The sequence below is a fragment of the Ornithorhynchus anatinus genome, chromosome 4, assembly GCF_004115215.2.
Source record: "Ornithorhynchus anatinus isolate Pmale09 chromosome 4, mOrnAna1.pri.v4, whole genome shotgun sequence".
NCBI lineage: Eukaryota > Metazoa > Chordata > Mammalia > Monotremata > Ornithorhynchidae > Ornithorhynchus > Ornithorhynchus anatinus.
The window spans coordinates 40,241,748-40,258,913 of NC_041731.1; positions in this window are offsets into that span (position 1 = coordinate 40,241,748).

Sequence of the window (17,166 nt, forward strand, 5' to 3'; positions counted from 1 at the left end):
GGTCCTCGGGGACTGGGCCCATTTAAGCTGTTTGACTCCCTGCACTAACAGAGAAAGAGAATGATGAGGGGGTGGGGCAGGGGGTGGGAGGGGAGAGAGGGAAGCAGGAATGCATTACAAGAAGCAGCGTGCTTAGTGGAAGAGCATGGGCTTGGGAGTCAGAGGACCTGGGTTTTAATCCTGGCTCTACCAAATGCCTGCTGTGTGACCCGGCAAGTCACTTCACTTCTCTGGGGCCTCAGTTACCCTCAACTGTAAAAGAGGGATTTACTATCTGTTCTCCCTCCTACTTAGACTGTGATCCCATGAGAGGCAGGTACTGTGTCTAGCCTGCTTACCTTGTATCTACCCCAAGCGCTTAAAAACAGTGCTTTGCACATAGTAAGTGCTTAAGAAATATAATAATAATAATGCTAAGCAGGCATTGCCTCCGTTGATAAATCATGGGACCTGGGAGTCAGAAGGACCTGGGTCCTATCCCGGCTCCACAACTTGCTTCTGTTTGACACTGGGAATTCACTTCACTTCTCTGTGCCTCAGTTACCTCATCTGTAAAATGGGGATGAAAACTGTTAGCCCCTCTGGGGATATGGACTGCGTCCAATTTAACCATCTTGTATATACCCCAGTTCTTAGTACAGTACCTGGCACCAATAAGTGCTTACCAAATACTATTTTTAAAAAATGATGACATATGCCATTTCCCTCAAATTCTTCTCGATCCTGACACCAAGACACAGAGTTTACACTTCACTCCTCTTCCCTGGCAATCCACAGCCAGATGTAGGAGGAGAGAGCTCTAACAGCCCCACCACGCACCTGGCCAAAGTCCTGGAGGATTTGCCTCTCAGAAGTTTGGTGGCAAATCAGCTGGCTCTCCATGGCCAGAGTGGGAAGAGGCAATGATTGGAATGAAGGGACTTATTGATGCTCTCTGCTCTGGCTCCACAACATTATTCTTTACTGTGGTGTTTTATTAAGTGGTGTTACTATGTTGCCAAAATATCTGTTGACAGTCCCTCTGCTCTTTTTTTTATTTTCAGATTATGAACCCCTCTCCCCACCAAAGGCAGGAACTGTGTAATTCCCACCTGTGTATTCTCTCCCAGCCCTCAGTATGACACTCTGCACAGAAGTAAACATTTAATAAATTACATTTTCACTTCTACTTTTATAACTACTACTACTACTATTAGAACATCAGGTATGACACAGTCACTAAGTCTCACAGTTTTAGTGGGAGGGAGAACAGATATTTCACCTCCAAGTTACAGATGAGAAACATCTCTCTCTCTCCTCTTTAGTAGATTTTTTAGTTTGGTGTGGAGCTAATAATTCAGGATGTGACAGAAAGCTCAGTGTTTTGGCATTTCATCTCCCTGGCTGACATCTTTAATCTTGTCTTTCAGGAAAATTTTGTGGGGGCTTTTGTTTTTCTTTCTATCAAGATGAAATATATTATTCTCCATCAAAGATGGCTCATCCTCCTCTCTCTGCTTGCTGGTACCCTGTGTCTTTAGACATTGGCCTGATTTCTTGCCACTGGCACCTGACATTATAAATCTACTCACTCAGCACCCAGCCCCATACAAGGGACCCTGAGACACAGAAAAACTGGCCCAAGTCTGAGGGTCAAAAACAATTTCTGCTGTGGCCTGCTCCTCAGCAGGCGTGAGCGCTGACCTCATTTTTTTAAAAATTGTTAAGAGCTTACTATATGCCAGGCATTGTTCTAACTGCTGTGGTAGTTATTAAGTTGGACACAGTCCATATCCCACATGGGACTCACAGTCTTAATCCTCATATTTCTCTGAGGCACAGAGAAGTTAAGTGATTTGCTTAAGGTCACACAGCAGACAAGTGTGGAGCAGAAGTAGTACCCAACTCCTTCTGACTTCTAGACCTGTGTTCTATCCACTAAGCCACGCTGCTTCCTGTTCTCACTCTCCCCTTTCCCATTTTCACCTCTCCCCGTTCACACCCCTGGCTTCCAGGGCATGGCTCAGAGCTGTCATTCAGTGTGTTTAGCATTTCAGGGTTTTTTGACTCTCCTCCAGAGTCAAGTGTTCTGGACTGATGCCTCTGGCAATATGAAAGTGTGATGGTGCGAGCCGACAATGCCGAGAACTAAAGTAACTCCTTAGGGTCTTTCCAGAGCCTGTGTGAGAAGCTTCGGTCTCTGGGAACCTTTCCTCTCACTCCCAGCTCATCAAACACTCATCCTCTGACCACCTGCTCTGTGAGAAGAAATCTGTACATTGAGAACATTGTCCGGGGAGCAGACAACTGTGTCCAGTGCCCCTACCCTGAGAGCACTGGGGAAGAATCAGCTTAGCCAGAATGAACAGAGTGTCCAGACTTTTTAATCCAGTGGCTGGATTTACACAAGAGTCCCCCTACAAAAAACTCCTAATTATCTGCAAGTGGGATTTTCCACTGTGGAAAATTTCTAAGCTCTCTTTCATTCATTCCATCATACTGATTGAGCACTTACTGTGAGCAGAGCTCCTTACTAAGCACTTGAGAGACTACAGTATGACAATAAACAGATACATTCCCTACTTGAAGCAAGCTTACAGTCTAGAAATGAGCTTAGTCAGTCCTGCTGGACAACAGCACCCATCATCCACAGCAGTGGCTCTCTCTTTTGAGGGACCCTACACCATCCTTCTGGTGGGCAGGGGAGGGTCCTCCTCCCCCAACTCACCATCTCTGACCTCCTTGCCACTGTACATTGGCCCAGAATAGTCTGCCCCCATCATCCCGAGAGAATCTGGAATCACCTCTCCTGGGACCACTGTTTTTCAATATCTGTTGATCTGTATGATCTGAACCATGATTCCCCTTTATTTGAGCCATTGCTTGGAAAAGGGACTGAGCCCTGTAAAATGGCTGAATTCTAATTTTGTCATCTTACCTTCCTCCCCATTCTCTTCCTGTCTCCCCATTCTCTCCCTTCCTCTCCCCATTCCAATGTAGGAGGAGCTCAGAAATGCTGTGACCCCACTCAGAAACCTATTCCAGGGCCTGACAACCCTCCCAAGCAGGAAGGTCTTCACATCTAATCGAAATCCCTCATGCTGTAGCTTCAATTCATTTCCTCTTGCTAGACCCTCTGGGGAAACAGAGAACAGTCTGTTGATTTCGAGGTAAAGAGAAGATTTATAACTTCTGGTAGCATTTGCTTTGCTATTGAAAGGCCAGAGCCTTAAGGATCTTGGAGCCTCGTTAAGGATCTTGGAATAGAAGGTGACTGGCCTTTCACAGTGGGCTTTCAGTGTGGTAAGGCAGGCAAAAAACAGTTTCTCCCTCTAACCTAGGGGGAGTCCAGTTAAGGTTTCTCAAAATAACAGACACCTGTCTGACCTGGATGATTTACTTATTCACCTACTTGGAGGCAGGAGGCTGGAATATAACCCTTGAGACTCTTAACCACTCCCTTTTCCAACTGCACCCCAGTTTTCATTCCATTCTTTCCGAGTTCACCTTCTCTCACTATGCTTCATTCTTGATTCCCTCACCTGTGGCTCCTGGCTCTCACTCAATCTACAAATCCCCAGAACACAACTCTCTCCATTTCCAAAACCTGCTAAAATCCAAACTCCTCCCTGACTCATTTTCTTCTTTCCAGGTCATCTTCTCCTTGTCCTCATTTCAGACCTTTTGCACTCACTATTCTCCATTAAGCTCTCATATATAACGTTTTATAGGCTCTATTAGGTGAACCTTGATTCCTTCTATTGGTAAATGATTCTATGAATGTCTTCCTGCTAGATTGTAAGATCCCTGTGGGCAATGATGGTGTCTCCTTCAACTATACTCCCAACCTCTTAGCATAGTGCCTGCATTTATAGTGTGTATACTCAAATCCACTACGCTCAATAGATGCTCTTGATCAATTGATGGCTTTTGGAGTTTCTTTCAGCTCTGGGGCTTTATGACTCCATGCTATGAGTGGGTATCACAGGGAACAGCAGCTACAGGGGAGCTTTCTGTTCCCAGGAGGATAAAAATTACAAATTAGAAATGTTCACGGCTCAGGGGATTCAAATTCCTTGCTGTGAGTGAATGTCACCTCGGCACACTGAGCTTGCACTGAGAAGGGTGGGTCACTGAGCAGGGGTGATAAACAGGGCTGTCGAATTTCTTGCGAAAGTGGGCATCACTGAGACCCAGGAATGACAGGAGTACAGTGCTTCTCTGTTAGACCCTCCAGAAAGTCAGGGGCAAAAAACAGTAGCAACAAGAATATCACAGACAAATATAATTCTACCCTCCTGTGTATACCAAACACTTTTCCCACTGGGAGTTTGAAGTAGCATGATCTAGTGGAAAGAGCACAGGCCTGGGGGTCAGAAACCTGAGTTCTAATTCCTGCTCCTGTTGTATGACCTTAGGCAAGTCACTTCACTTCTCTGGACCTCAGTTTCTTCATCTGTAAAATGTGTATTTAATACCTGTTCTCCTTCCTACTCAGACTGTGATCCCCTTGTAGGACAGGGACTGTGTCTAACCTGATGATCTGGTAGAACAGTGCTTGACATATAGTAAGTGCATAATAAACATAGATATTATTATTATAGTTATTTTTATGATAATTAAGTGCTTATTATTTTTCAAGCACTGTTCTAAGCACTGGAGTAGACACAAATCAGTCAGGTCAGACACAGTCCCTGTCCCACATTGGAGGCACAGTTTAAGTATTGTGAAAACACTCTGTTATGGGTAGTATTAAAATCAGTTCCTCAGCACCTCCTTTAAGGAGGTAAGTAAGCTATATATTAGATCCATTTTACAAGTGAGGGAACTGAGGTCCAGAGAGGTTCCTGAATTTGCCCTGGCACACACAGCAGATCAGTGGGAGAGCTAGTCTCTGGTCTCAATCAGTTTTCTATCTACCTGCCCACCTTGTCACTCTGAGAAGACAACTTCAATGTAAATACATCTGAGCGTGCAGCAAGGGAAAGACCCCCATCTGGTTATCTAATGTGTGGGAGAAATAGAGGTCCAGTTTTGATTCTGTTCTGTCACTCACTCACTGTGCAACCAGTGTGGGTCATTCGTGGCCAGAAAAGTTTGGGAAACAGGCTCTCTGCTTAGGTTCCCAGCCTCAAACTCTCCCTGCTTTCCCTCCCCCTTAACCCGCCCACCCCCCCCAAGCTTCTCCAGGGTTGAAAGACCACACTTCCAAGGAAGGAAAGCTAATTTCCAGTTAATCAGATCACAGAGCACCAAGAATGTTAGCACTTAATTAGCCCAACAGCCATCTTCAATCTTTCCAGACTTGTGCTGTCCGCTGCCTGCCTTGACCCGGCCCAGAGGGTCAAAATGAATTTTAATAATAATGATGATGGTATTTGTTAAGCGTTTACTATGTGCAGAGCACTGTTCTAAGCGCTGGGGTAGACACAGGGGAATCAGGTTGTCCCACGTGGGGCTCACAGACTTCATCCCCATTTTACAGATGAGGTAACTGAGGCCCAGAGAAGTGAAGTGACTTGCCCACAGTCACACAGCTGGCAAGTGGCAGAGCTGGGATTTGAACTCATGACCTCTGACTCCAAAGCCCAGGCTCTTTCCACTGAGCCACGCTGCTTCTAATTTTCCTCCAGGCCCGCCCGTGACACCCCTTTCCCTCCTCTCCTTGCCACCCCACAGTTTTCTAAACTGGCTGTAGTGTTCTCTGTCCCCGATCTGGGATAAAAATCAGGAGAGTCTGACCCAGATCTCCTAATCCTCAGCCTCATCCATCACCACTGAATGCTTCCCCTGGATATGGCTCTTGTCAAAGCTTAGGAAGCTGTCTAACCAAATGCCCCAGGGTCTCTTTGGCAGGTTTGTGTTGAAACCCTTTCTAAAACATCACTGTCCATTACAGGAGGCTAAACTCTGGTTGAGATGTTCTGGGTCCAGTTTAGAGAGCAGGGCAGAGAGCCCTGCCCTCAGGGAACCCAGCAGAACAGTGAAGAGCTATGGAGAGGCTCTAATCAGGCAGGAAACTGCAAAGGGATGTAGCCTGGATCATTTATAATCCAGTCCAAGAGTCGTTTGGAGAAGGTTTCCATGACGTGTTTCCCACTGAGCATTGCAAAGCAGCTTCTTCCAGAATGCAGTGGTTTGTGCCCCAGTCATCAAAGTTGAACCCCTTCTGGGGGTTGTAGCCAGAGGTGGAAAGAAAATGGACAGGAAGTGAGCAGGCCATTTCTTGTTCTAGAATTTGGGGATACTTATCAAAAAAAAAAAAATCCAGGAAAAAAACAAAACAAAAAACCCCCCACCAGGAAACAAAACCAGCCAGGACTACACTGAGCTTCAACAAAGGGAGTAGTAGTACTAATAATATTGTTTAGGTGCTTATTGTGTACAGAACACTATATTAAGCTCTGGGAAAGACCATACAAATGGGAATTAGACATTGTCTCTGGGCCTCCGGGGCTTACAATCATGAAATTACAGGACAGAGAAGGGTACTGGAGACAGATACATAAGGAGCGATGAAACAAAATGCTAAAACAACATAAAGATGAGGACAAATACACAAAATCCAGTTAAAGATCAGTAGGATACTGTGGAAGGAGGAGCAGAATTTCCGGCTCCTAGCAGCTCAGGGTCTACAGTTGGGGTTTACAGTGGCTACTACCTCCACAAAGACCACTATAGCAGCAGCTGCCACAGCTGGATTGGCACAGGACAGTCTGGAAATCAGGGCCTTCAGTTATGTGGAGAAGAGTCAGTGAGGGAACTCTGCAGGGGAAGACAGGCTTTGAACTCTAGCCTGAGCGTTGGGGAGAAAGAAGTTCCATCCTGAGGGGGAGATTGGGGGTCTCAGAGAGAGCACAGAGGCACCCTGCTCCCTCCTTTGAGTTGCCAAGGTAGAAGAAACAGCTGTTTAGGATCTCAAGATGAGAAAATTGGGTTCCCCTGGCCCCTTCCCTGCCTCCCTCTTCCTCCCTCTCCAGGTCTCCGTTTGAGTTGCTCTTAGAAATCCTGCCAAGGGCCAATGGGCCATGTCAGGGAGTTGGGGAAGGGGGGAGATCAAGGTCTTGTCAGTGAGTTGAGTTCGGCAGTCACGGGGTGGCTGTCCAAGCTGAGCCGACATTCCAGCCGGGCTCCCAAGAATTCAGAGATTCCACAGAGGAGGATAATGAAGATGTTTTTTGCAGGGTGGATAATCTCACAGAGGAGTCATACATCAAAATCCTCCCGTGTCGCCTTTCAAACCTTTTCAGCCCAGTCCCATGTCTTATCACTATAGCTTGCGGAGTTGCGGAGCCTGGGTCCAGCTCCGTGAAGTCATTTCAATTGCTTATTCAGCACCTGGAGGGGTCAGGGTTTTCAGGATGGCAGGAACAAAGTAATGGAGTTCCTCTCCTGAAGTTCTTTCAGCAAGTAAAGGGCAGTGTGAGTTGGAAGAGGGACTCCTGGCCTGGTTCTGCTTCAAACTTCTGGGTTCTCAGAACAGGTCACTGAACATCTCAGTCCAACACTAAACAATGTCGGTCCAACCTTCACAACATCGCTAAAATCTGCCTTTTCCTCTCCATCCAAATTGCTACTACAGTAATACAATCACTTATCCTATCCCACTTGGATTACTGCATCAGCCTCCTTGCTGAACTCCCTGTCTCCTCTCTCTCCCTACTCCAGCTCATACTTCATTCCGCTGCCCAGATCATTTTTCTACAGAAACGTTCAGGACATGTTTCCATAATGTTCAAAAAACTCCGGTGGTTGCCCATCCACCTCTGTACCATACAAAACTCCTCACCATTGATTTTAAAGCACTCAATCACCTTGACCCCTCCTACCTCACCTCGCTTGCTCCTACCTCACCTCGCTATTCTCCTACTACAACCCAGCCCACACAGATCACTCTTCTAAGGCTAGCCTTCTCGCTGTGCCTCAATTTTGTCTACCTCACTGCCAACCCCTGACCCAAGTCCTGCCTTTGGCCTGGAAAGTACTCCCTTCTCAAACCCTACAGACAATTACTCTCCTCTCCTCCAAAGTATAATTAGAAGAATAGACACGTCTCCTCCAAGAGCGCTTCCCTGACTAAATCCCCTTTTCCTCTTCTCCCACTCCCTTCTGCATCACCCTGACTTACTCCCTTTGTCCTTCCTCTCTCCCAGCCCCACGGCACTTATGTACATATCTGTAATTTATTTATATTGATATTTGTCTCTCTCCATCTAGCTGTAAGCTCAATGTGGAAAGGTAACGTGTCTGTTTATTGTTGCATTGTACTTTAACAAGTGCTTAGTACAGTGGTCTGCAGACAGTAAGTGCTCAAAAAATACAATTGAATGAATCTCAGACTCTCGGTTTTTCCCTCTGTAAAATGGAGGAAAGAATCTCTTGCCCCTCTGTCCTGCCAGGAATCAGGAACAGGATGAATCAGCTTGTATGGGTTTCTGAAGAAAGACATGGACAATTCCAGATGTTATAATCATTCCTGTTAATCACACACTCAGAGGGGGCTGGATAGCAACCCACAGACAGACTTCATGGATGCTCTGCCTTATAGCATTTGAGTGAAAATTGACAATTCAGCCGACTAGTAGTACCCCAAAGTCAATCCAAGAGGCATTTTTTTCCTGATGGAAGGAGTACAGGGTTGGGATTCAGAACACTTGGGTACTAGTTCCTGGCTCTATCATGGGACCCCTGGGTGACCTTGGACAAGTTACATAAGCACTCTCTGCCTCAGTTTCCTCACCTGTGGATAAGATAGTACCCCTCACTACTTCTTAGACTGTGTGGTGCAGAAACTACATCTGGCCTGATGATCTTGAATTTAGCCCAGCTGGTAACACAGTGTGTGAAATGTAGTATGCTCTTGGTAAATATCAATATTATTCTCAAAGGAAGTCAGTTAATTTCAAGGTTGTATGATGGTGGGTTTTTTTTTAAAAAAAATGGTGTATGTTAAGTACTTACTAGTTGCCAAACACTGTATTAAGTACTAGGGTACATAAAAAATAATCGGATTAGACACAGCATATGTCCCACATGAGGCTCACAGTCTTAAACCCCATTTTACAGATAAGGGAACTGAGGTACAGAGAAATTAAGTGACTTGATCAAGGTCACATGGCAGACAAGTGGCAGAATTATAATTCAGGTCCTCTGACTCCCAGGCCCGTGCTCTATCCACTAGGTCATCCAGCTTCCGGGATCACTGGGAAATCTTCAGGGGAACTGAGTTTGGGGGCACAATCCCAACCAGGGGAACTGAGTTTGGGGGCACAATCCCAACTTTCCCTCTGGCACAATCTACATCTGCCCACTCCCGCCCACATATACCCTTTTAGCATGAACACAGAAGGAAGAACTCATCTAAAGTCATCTGAATGGCGTTTGGAAATGAGCCAGAAATATATGGAATCCAATTCCACTTAACCCACAAGGGGTTTCATAATCAGTGAGTGGGGAAAGGGAATGAGCATTTGGGCTTCCCTGAAAGTCCCAGAGGTTGAGATTTGGCCTGGAGGCTCTATTAGCTAACAAGGCGCATAGTAAGCACTTAATTACCATTATTATCAAGACCGCGGGAACAAAGCTTGCAGAACAAAGCTGACCCCCTTGGTGAGCCAAGGGCAAGACTGAGCCCCCTAACCATCAAGAGATGGATCACCTCCCTTGGTGCAAACTTGGTGCAAACACAACAAGGCGATTTGCAGCACACTTCAGAGAGGAACCTCTCTCTGGGTTATGAGAAATTATTTCTGTGGCAGGAAGTTCTGGGTTCTAATCCTGGCTCCACCACTTGCCTGTTTTCTAACCTTGAGCAAGTGATTTAACTTCTTTGTGACCTTGTTTCCTCTTTTGCAAAATGGGAATGATATACCTTTTCTCTTTCCCACTCAGACTAGAGTCCCATAGGGGACAGGGACTGCATCTGGTCTGATTACCTTGTATCTACCCCAATGCAGGGTTCAGTGCTTGGCACATAGTAAGCATTTAACAAATATGGTTATTATTATTATTCTCATCATCATTAATAATAATAATAATAAAACTGTGAGTCCCACTACCAGGGGATCCCCTGCCCCCCAAACCTCACATCTGGACCACAATCCTTCTTTCCCCAACTTTTTTTTTTCTCAAAAAGCTCAAGAATCTTTATCTGTTTTCATCTGGGTGACAGATGCTGAAAGTGCAATTTAACTTATATCTGATGCAGTCCAAAGTAGAAACGAAATCAAGATTAGGAATTCCATCCTCTAATTTGAGAGTCCTTCGGAGGGAGAGGGGAAAGGGAGAAGTTTGGTTCACCTAAGAGAGATGAGGAAAAGAAAATGAAGAAGCAGATGGGAGAGACTTTTATCCAGTGCTTCTGATCCATCTACTGGCCATCCCACACCCCCGTTCCCCTCTCATTTTAATAGGAACCTAGATTTTCACATACCAAGGCTGTGGCCAGAGACTCTTTCTTCCTAAGGAAATTGCACTGAGAGAGAGAAAAGGAACTTGATATCAACTTTGGGAAGGGGAGAGAAAGAGAGCCTTGTTTTGGGAAGGATGGGAAGGTTCATTTTGGCTTTTGCTTGGGGCTGGAACTTAATTTTCAATTCAGGACAGCATGAAGCCCATTGGCTATGCTGGAGGAATGTGAACCTCTACATCAGTGCTCCAGCTGGGTGGAAGGGCAGAGCGAGAGGGTGGGAAGAAAGGGCAAAGGAAGCTAATCGGACACTCAGATGTCCAGGACCAGAGTGCCCTCCCCGTTGCCCTTTTAAAAAGAATGTCTAACCGCCTGTGGCCTCTCTGGGAAGGCCACAGACCCCAGATGCCCCAACCATGTGGTTTAATCTTGGATATTTCAGTTTGAGGGGTGCTAGACAAATCACTTGCCCTCTCTGGACCTCAGTTGTCTCATCTGAGAAATAGACAGGGTAGTCCTTCCTTGTCTCCCTGGAAGCAGTGAGTCGTAAACGACTGGAAAACTGTAAAATAAGAGTAGAGGTAGTAATAGTAACAGAAGTACTATTTCTTGAGTGTCCACTTAGTGACGTGCACTAGACCAGGAGCTGGGAAAGTGCCATGAAATGTGCAATAATCACCACCTCTGAAATGGGGGACTCAGAATTGGGGGGACTTTCTCAACTGCTGTTCTTCCTCCTCTGAGGCACGCTGAGGCAGGTGGCAGGGCTCGCGGCCTTCTCCTCTTCTACTGATTCTTCCTTATGATTGAGTCCTAAAATTCTTTAATGAGCTCCGAGTGGGCAGACACCCTGAAGATGGGCATCATTCCAGGCAGTGCCCAAGGAGGCTGGATTATGTGCATTTTGGTTATAACCTCCATTACCCTGAGACCTTTGCCCCTCTCTGGCTCTTTTCCTTTGTACTCCCTTTTGCTCATTCCTGCTCTGGACTCTTCCTTTTTCAGTCTTTTGGGTTGTCCCTGTCCAGGAGTGGGTTTAGGCGGCTGCATTCCTTGCAAAAGAAATTTGGTGTCACGGTCTACTTGTTTTCCGAGCAATTAATTGCCTTTCCTTTTATGTGGTTTCAGGGAAACACAGGCACAATGTCTGGCAGTTGTTAAATCTTCCAGGGGAGTTGGACTGATTGCACGATGGCGCCTTTGGGCAGGGTGGAGATACCTACCATCCCCTGCCTGGGGACTCAGAGAGGGTCTGTATTCTGTGGAGCTCTGTGAAGTTAGCACCAATAATAACAAAAGGAGCAGATATCCATTAAACATCATGGGGGTGTCTGTGTTCCCCCATCTCTTCCCAACTTCCCACCTTTCCCAGGAATCCCTCTCTCACTTTCTTCCCACATCTTGCCCTGTTTCGCTCTGATTCTCTCCCTTGCTAACTCCCTTTCAACATGGGTCCATGCTGCCTCTCCCTATCTCAAGTTTGCCACTACTGAATATGTACTGGTGGCCCCACTGTCCCCTGTTCTGGTGGACCCATCCCTCTGTCCATTTGTCCATTCCTCCCTCCATCTATCCTCTGCATTTTCACAGTCTCTCGAAAGAGATTCAAATGTATGATTTTCTAAGTCCTAAGAAAATCTGACCTCTTCTGGGAGTTAAGGCAGGATTATTCTCCTCCTTTTACAGATGGGGAAATTGAGAGTAGAAGACTTGCCCATGGTCATACAAGCAGGTGAGAAGCATCACCACGATTAGAGCTCTGATCTTCTGATTTCCATCTTAGTGTCTTCCCTTCCATCCCAGGCTCAGAACCCAGTCTGCACCAGGACAGTTTTAAACATTGGCAAGAGTGACTCTTCTTTCCTCAATGCCTCTCTCACTCCTCACATACAACAGAGATCAAGTGCAGTCATCTCGACAATGCACTCTTCCCCTCAATCTTCCCCGAAACTCTAGCCATCAACATTCTCTATACCTGTCTTCCCAATCAATGAATCAGAAACCTTCAGTGAATGTCTAGTGTTTTCAGGGCAATACACTAATTGCTTGGGACAATACATTACAGTTAGAAGACATGGTCCTTGCCCTCACAGAGCTTGCAGTTTATCAGGGGAGATAGACACTAAAATACACTTCCAATAGGAGGAAATAAAAGAGGGTCAGTGCCTAAATTGTAAGGTACCTCCTGCTACAGGAATCTGTGAGTTCACTAGAGCTCAGTCAGTCATATTTATTGAGTACTTACTGTGTGCAGAACACTGTACTAAGTGCTTGGAAGAATACAATTAAACAATAAACAGACAAATACCCTACCCACAATCAGCTTACATTCTAGAGTACTTGAGTGGTGATGAAGGACTGAAGTGGCACATTGGAATGATGCCTTAAGGGAAGTAGAAATTAATCAGGGAAGACCTCTTGGAGGTCCTCTAGACTGAAAGTTTAAGGAGGGCAAGGAACATGTGTAAAGCCAAGTTTGTGAGCTTCAGAGACAGGGTTGATGGTAGTGTTTTCAGGTGCGGAGGAGAGGATTTGGGAGAGAAGATAAAGAGTTCATTTTTGGAGGTGTTGACAAGACATCCGTATAGTAATGTCCTGGGAGCAAGAAGAGATGAACAGAAGGAGGTAGATTTGAGAGTCCTCTGCTTGAAGGTGGCAGTTGAAGCCATGGAGAGGATAATGATGATAATTGTGGTATTTGTTAAGTGCTGATTATGTGCCATGCACCAAGTCCTGGGTTAGATTCAAGATAATAAGATCAGACACAGTCCCTGTCCCACCTGGGGCTTATGAACTCGTGAGAAGCGGCATGGACTTTTGGAAAGAGCATGGGCCTAGGAGTCAGAGGACCTGAGTTCTAATCCCAGCTTTGCCACTTGTCTGCTGTGGAACCTCAGGTAAGTCACTTAATTTCTCTGTGCACCAGTTACCTGGTCTGTAAAATGGGGATTAAGACTGTGAGCCCTATGTGGGATAAGGTCTGTGTCCAACGTGATTAGCATGTATCTTTCCTAGTGTTTAGTACAGTGTCTTGCACATAGCAAACACTGAACAAATACCATTAAAAAGAAAAAAAAAACTCCCCAAGGAAGTGGGTGCAAAGTGAGAAGAGACAAGGATAAGGAAGTGAGCCTTGAGGGAGCCCCACAGTCAGGGATTGAGAGGCAGGAGATAGTCTGTGAGCTCCTTGTGGGCTGGAGTCACATCTACCAATTCTGTTGTATTGAACTTTCCCAGGTACTTAGTACAGTGCTCTGCACACAGTAAGTGTTCATTAACTACCACTGGTTGACTGAAAAAGATTGAGAAGGAGCAGTCAGGGGAGTAGAAGGAGAACCAGGAAAGAACTGTAAAGTAATGCCAAGGTTTGATAGTGTACTCGGACCCCAACCACAGTCCCCTCTCCTTGCACTCCAAAATTGTATTGCTGAAGAAGATCAGATCCATTTCAAAAGGATTAACCCAGGGTGGGATTGGGAGCAGGAGAGTTCCCACCCCAAGGACAGTGCCATTTATTACAGACTGTAAGCTTGTTAGGATCAGGGAACATGTCTGCTAATTTTGTTGTACTCTCCCAAATGTTTAGTACAGTGGTCTGCATATAAAAATTGCTCAATAAATGTCTGACTGATAAGAATACTTTTGAGGCTCTTTCCTGGTCCAGATTCCATGAGTCTCCATCCCATCGCTCTCCGTCCTACCCTCAGAGATGGTGCCAGAGAGACGGATGGCTGAGCTGCACTTCCGAAGCTGCCCTAAAGAGAGTGCACCAAAGGATCGTTGACTGTTTCCTGAGGGGAAGACACCCATTTTCTTGACAAGAACCTTTTTCCTGCCATTCAGAGTGTACCATGGTGCGTGCTTGCATGAACATGCGTGAGAGCATGAATGAGTGTGTGTGCTCTCCCGCACAAAGGTCTTTGAGAGACAGAGTGAGAGGCCGATATTTTGGCATTGTCTTGAACATCCTTGAGCTTCTGGAACATGCTTTGGCAGGAAGGGTGCTCAGACCAGCCAAACTAGTGTTGTGGCCCAGAGCAGAGTTAGCCAAGCTGAGTTTGTTAGCCTCAGGGTCAACAAAAGGGCCACTGGAGTGAAGAACAGAAAGCAGGCAGATGGGTACAGACAGACTTGCTGTGGGAACTGACTTCAAAGTCAAAGTCTACAAGGCCAGGGCTACTGGGAAACACTAGCCCAACTCTCCTTTTACCCCACAGCTCCCTACAGTTATCTCCCCGTCTCCCTCCTACATTCTCCTCCAAACTCCTGAAGCGAGTTGTCTACTCCCATGGCTTCCACTTCCTCTCCTCCAATTATCTCTGACTCCTAATTTGGCTTCCACCCCCTTCACTCCACTGAAACTGCCTTCTCAAAGGTTTCCAGTGACCTCCTTCTTGCCAAATCCAGTGTCCTCTACTCTATCCCAATCCTTCCCAACCTCTCTGCTGCCTACGTCACTATGGACCACCCCATTCTCCTGCAAATATCTAACGTTAGCTTCACTAACACTGTCCTCTCCTGGTTCTCCTCCTATCTCTCTGGCTGCTTCTTAGTATCTTTCATAGGTTCCTTGTCTGCCTCCCACCCCCTAACTGTGGGAGTCTCTCAATGTTCAGTTCTACTCACTGTCTATGCTCACTCCCTTGGAGAACTCATTCACTTCTACAGCTTCAACTACAATTTCTATGAGGATGATTCCCAAATCTACCTCTCGAGCCTTGACCGTTCTCCTTCATAGCAGTCTAGCATTTCTTGCTGCCTTCAGGACAGCTATACTTGAATGTCCCATCAACACCTCAAACTTAACACATCCAAAAGTGAACCCCTTATTTTCCCCCCGACTTTCCCATCACTGTAAACAACACCACCATTTTCCCCGTCTCACAAGCCTGTAACTGACTCATCTCTCTCTTTTAACCCACATATTCAATCTGTCACTAAATCCTGTTGGTTCTACCTTCACAACATCTATAGAATCAAGAAATCAATCATATTTATTCAGCACTTACTGTATGCAGAGCATTAATACTAAGTACTTGGGAGAGTACAATACGAAGTTGGTAGACACGTTTCCTGTCCACAGTGAGCTTACAGTAAAGTGATTAAAAATAATCAGGTTAAACACTATGTGCCAAGTCCTCTATTAAGATGATTAGGTCCTACATGGAGCTCACAGTCTAAGTAGGAGAAAGAACAGGCTTTGAATCCCCATTTTACAGATGAGGTAACTGAGGCCCAGAGAAGTTAAGTGATTTGCCCAAGGTCACACAGCAGGTACGTGGTGGAGCGGGATTAAGGCCCAGGTCCTCTGATTCCCAAGCCCGTGCTCTTTCTACTAGGTTATGAATCCACCCTCTTCTCTCCATCCAAACTGTGACCATGCTGATCCAAGCACTTATCCCATCTTGACTACTGCATCAGCCTCCTGGCTGACCTCCCTGCCACCTGTTTCCCCCCATTCTAGTTCATACTTCACTCTGCTGCCTGGATAATTTATCTAAAACAGTGTTCAGTCCAAATCTTTCCACTCTTCAAAAATTTTCAATGGTTTTCCATCCATATCTGCCTCAAAGTCAACATTCCCCCTACCTTCCCTTGCTGATATTTCTTAAACACTTATTAGTTGTCAAAGCAATGTTCTTCTTCACTGGGGTAGATAATAAAAATAATCAGGTTGCCCCATATGAGGCTCGCAGTCTTCATCCCCATTTTACAGATGAGGTCACTGAGGCACAGAGAAGTTAAGTGACTTGCCCACAGTCACACAGCTGACAAGTGGCAGAGTCGGGATTTGAACCCATGACCTCTGACTCCCAAGCCCGTACTCTTTACAGTGCTCTGCCTAGAGCAGTGCTCAAAAATATCTTTAACACTGATGGAGCAAAGAGCATGCCGTATATTCATATCACTGTAGTAGCAGTGCCCTCTGCTGTCTCTGACACAGAGTTCAGGGCAGATTTCCACCTTGAAAGGAAAATGTCCAGTTGACTGTTCACTTTGATCAAATCACCCATTAATAAATCGTTATTAAGTGCCTGCTGTCTGGACAGCACAGTACTAAGCACCTGAGAGAGTGCAGTAGAATTAGTAGATACAATTCCTGCCCTCGAGGATCTTAGAATCTAGATGGACAGACCGATATTACTGATTGGATGAAGAAGGGAAGGGAATTTGAAGGTGAATTAGTGTTCAAGTGATAGGGCAGGTCAGTTTGGTATATAAATTACAACTAGAGGTTGCAAATACTTAAGGGCTTAAGTGGCACAGCAATGCTAAAAGGCAGGTGTTGGGGGAGATAAGAAAGGGAGATTTCAAATTTGTCAGGAATGTCTCCAGAAGGAGATGTAATTTCAGAAAGACTGTGAAAATGGGGGGAGCTGTAGTATGTTCACTTTGTAGAGGGAGAGAGTTCCAGGCCCGGAGGAGGGTGAGAGCAAAAGGGCACCCAAAGGGGAAAGAAGAAAACAAACACAGTGAACTGGCTTAAGAGGAATGAGGAGTGCAAACTGGGGGTACACTGGGTTAAGAGAGTAGATAAGTATAGGGAGAGCTGGTTGAGTGCCTTAAAGTCAATGGTCTGGAGTTTCTGCTCGATGCAAAGAGGAATGGAGGATTTGGGGGAGTGGAGAGATGTGTGCAGAATGCTATTTTAGAAAAGTGCTCTTGGAAGCAGTGAAGTATGGACTAGAGAGGGCAAAAAGTGGAGGGAGATCAGCGAGAAGGCCGATGCTGTAGTCACAATGACACAATAATAATGTTGGTATTTGTTAAGCACTTAT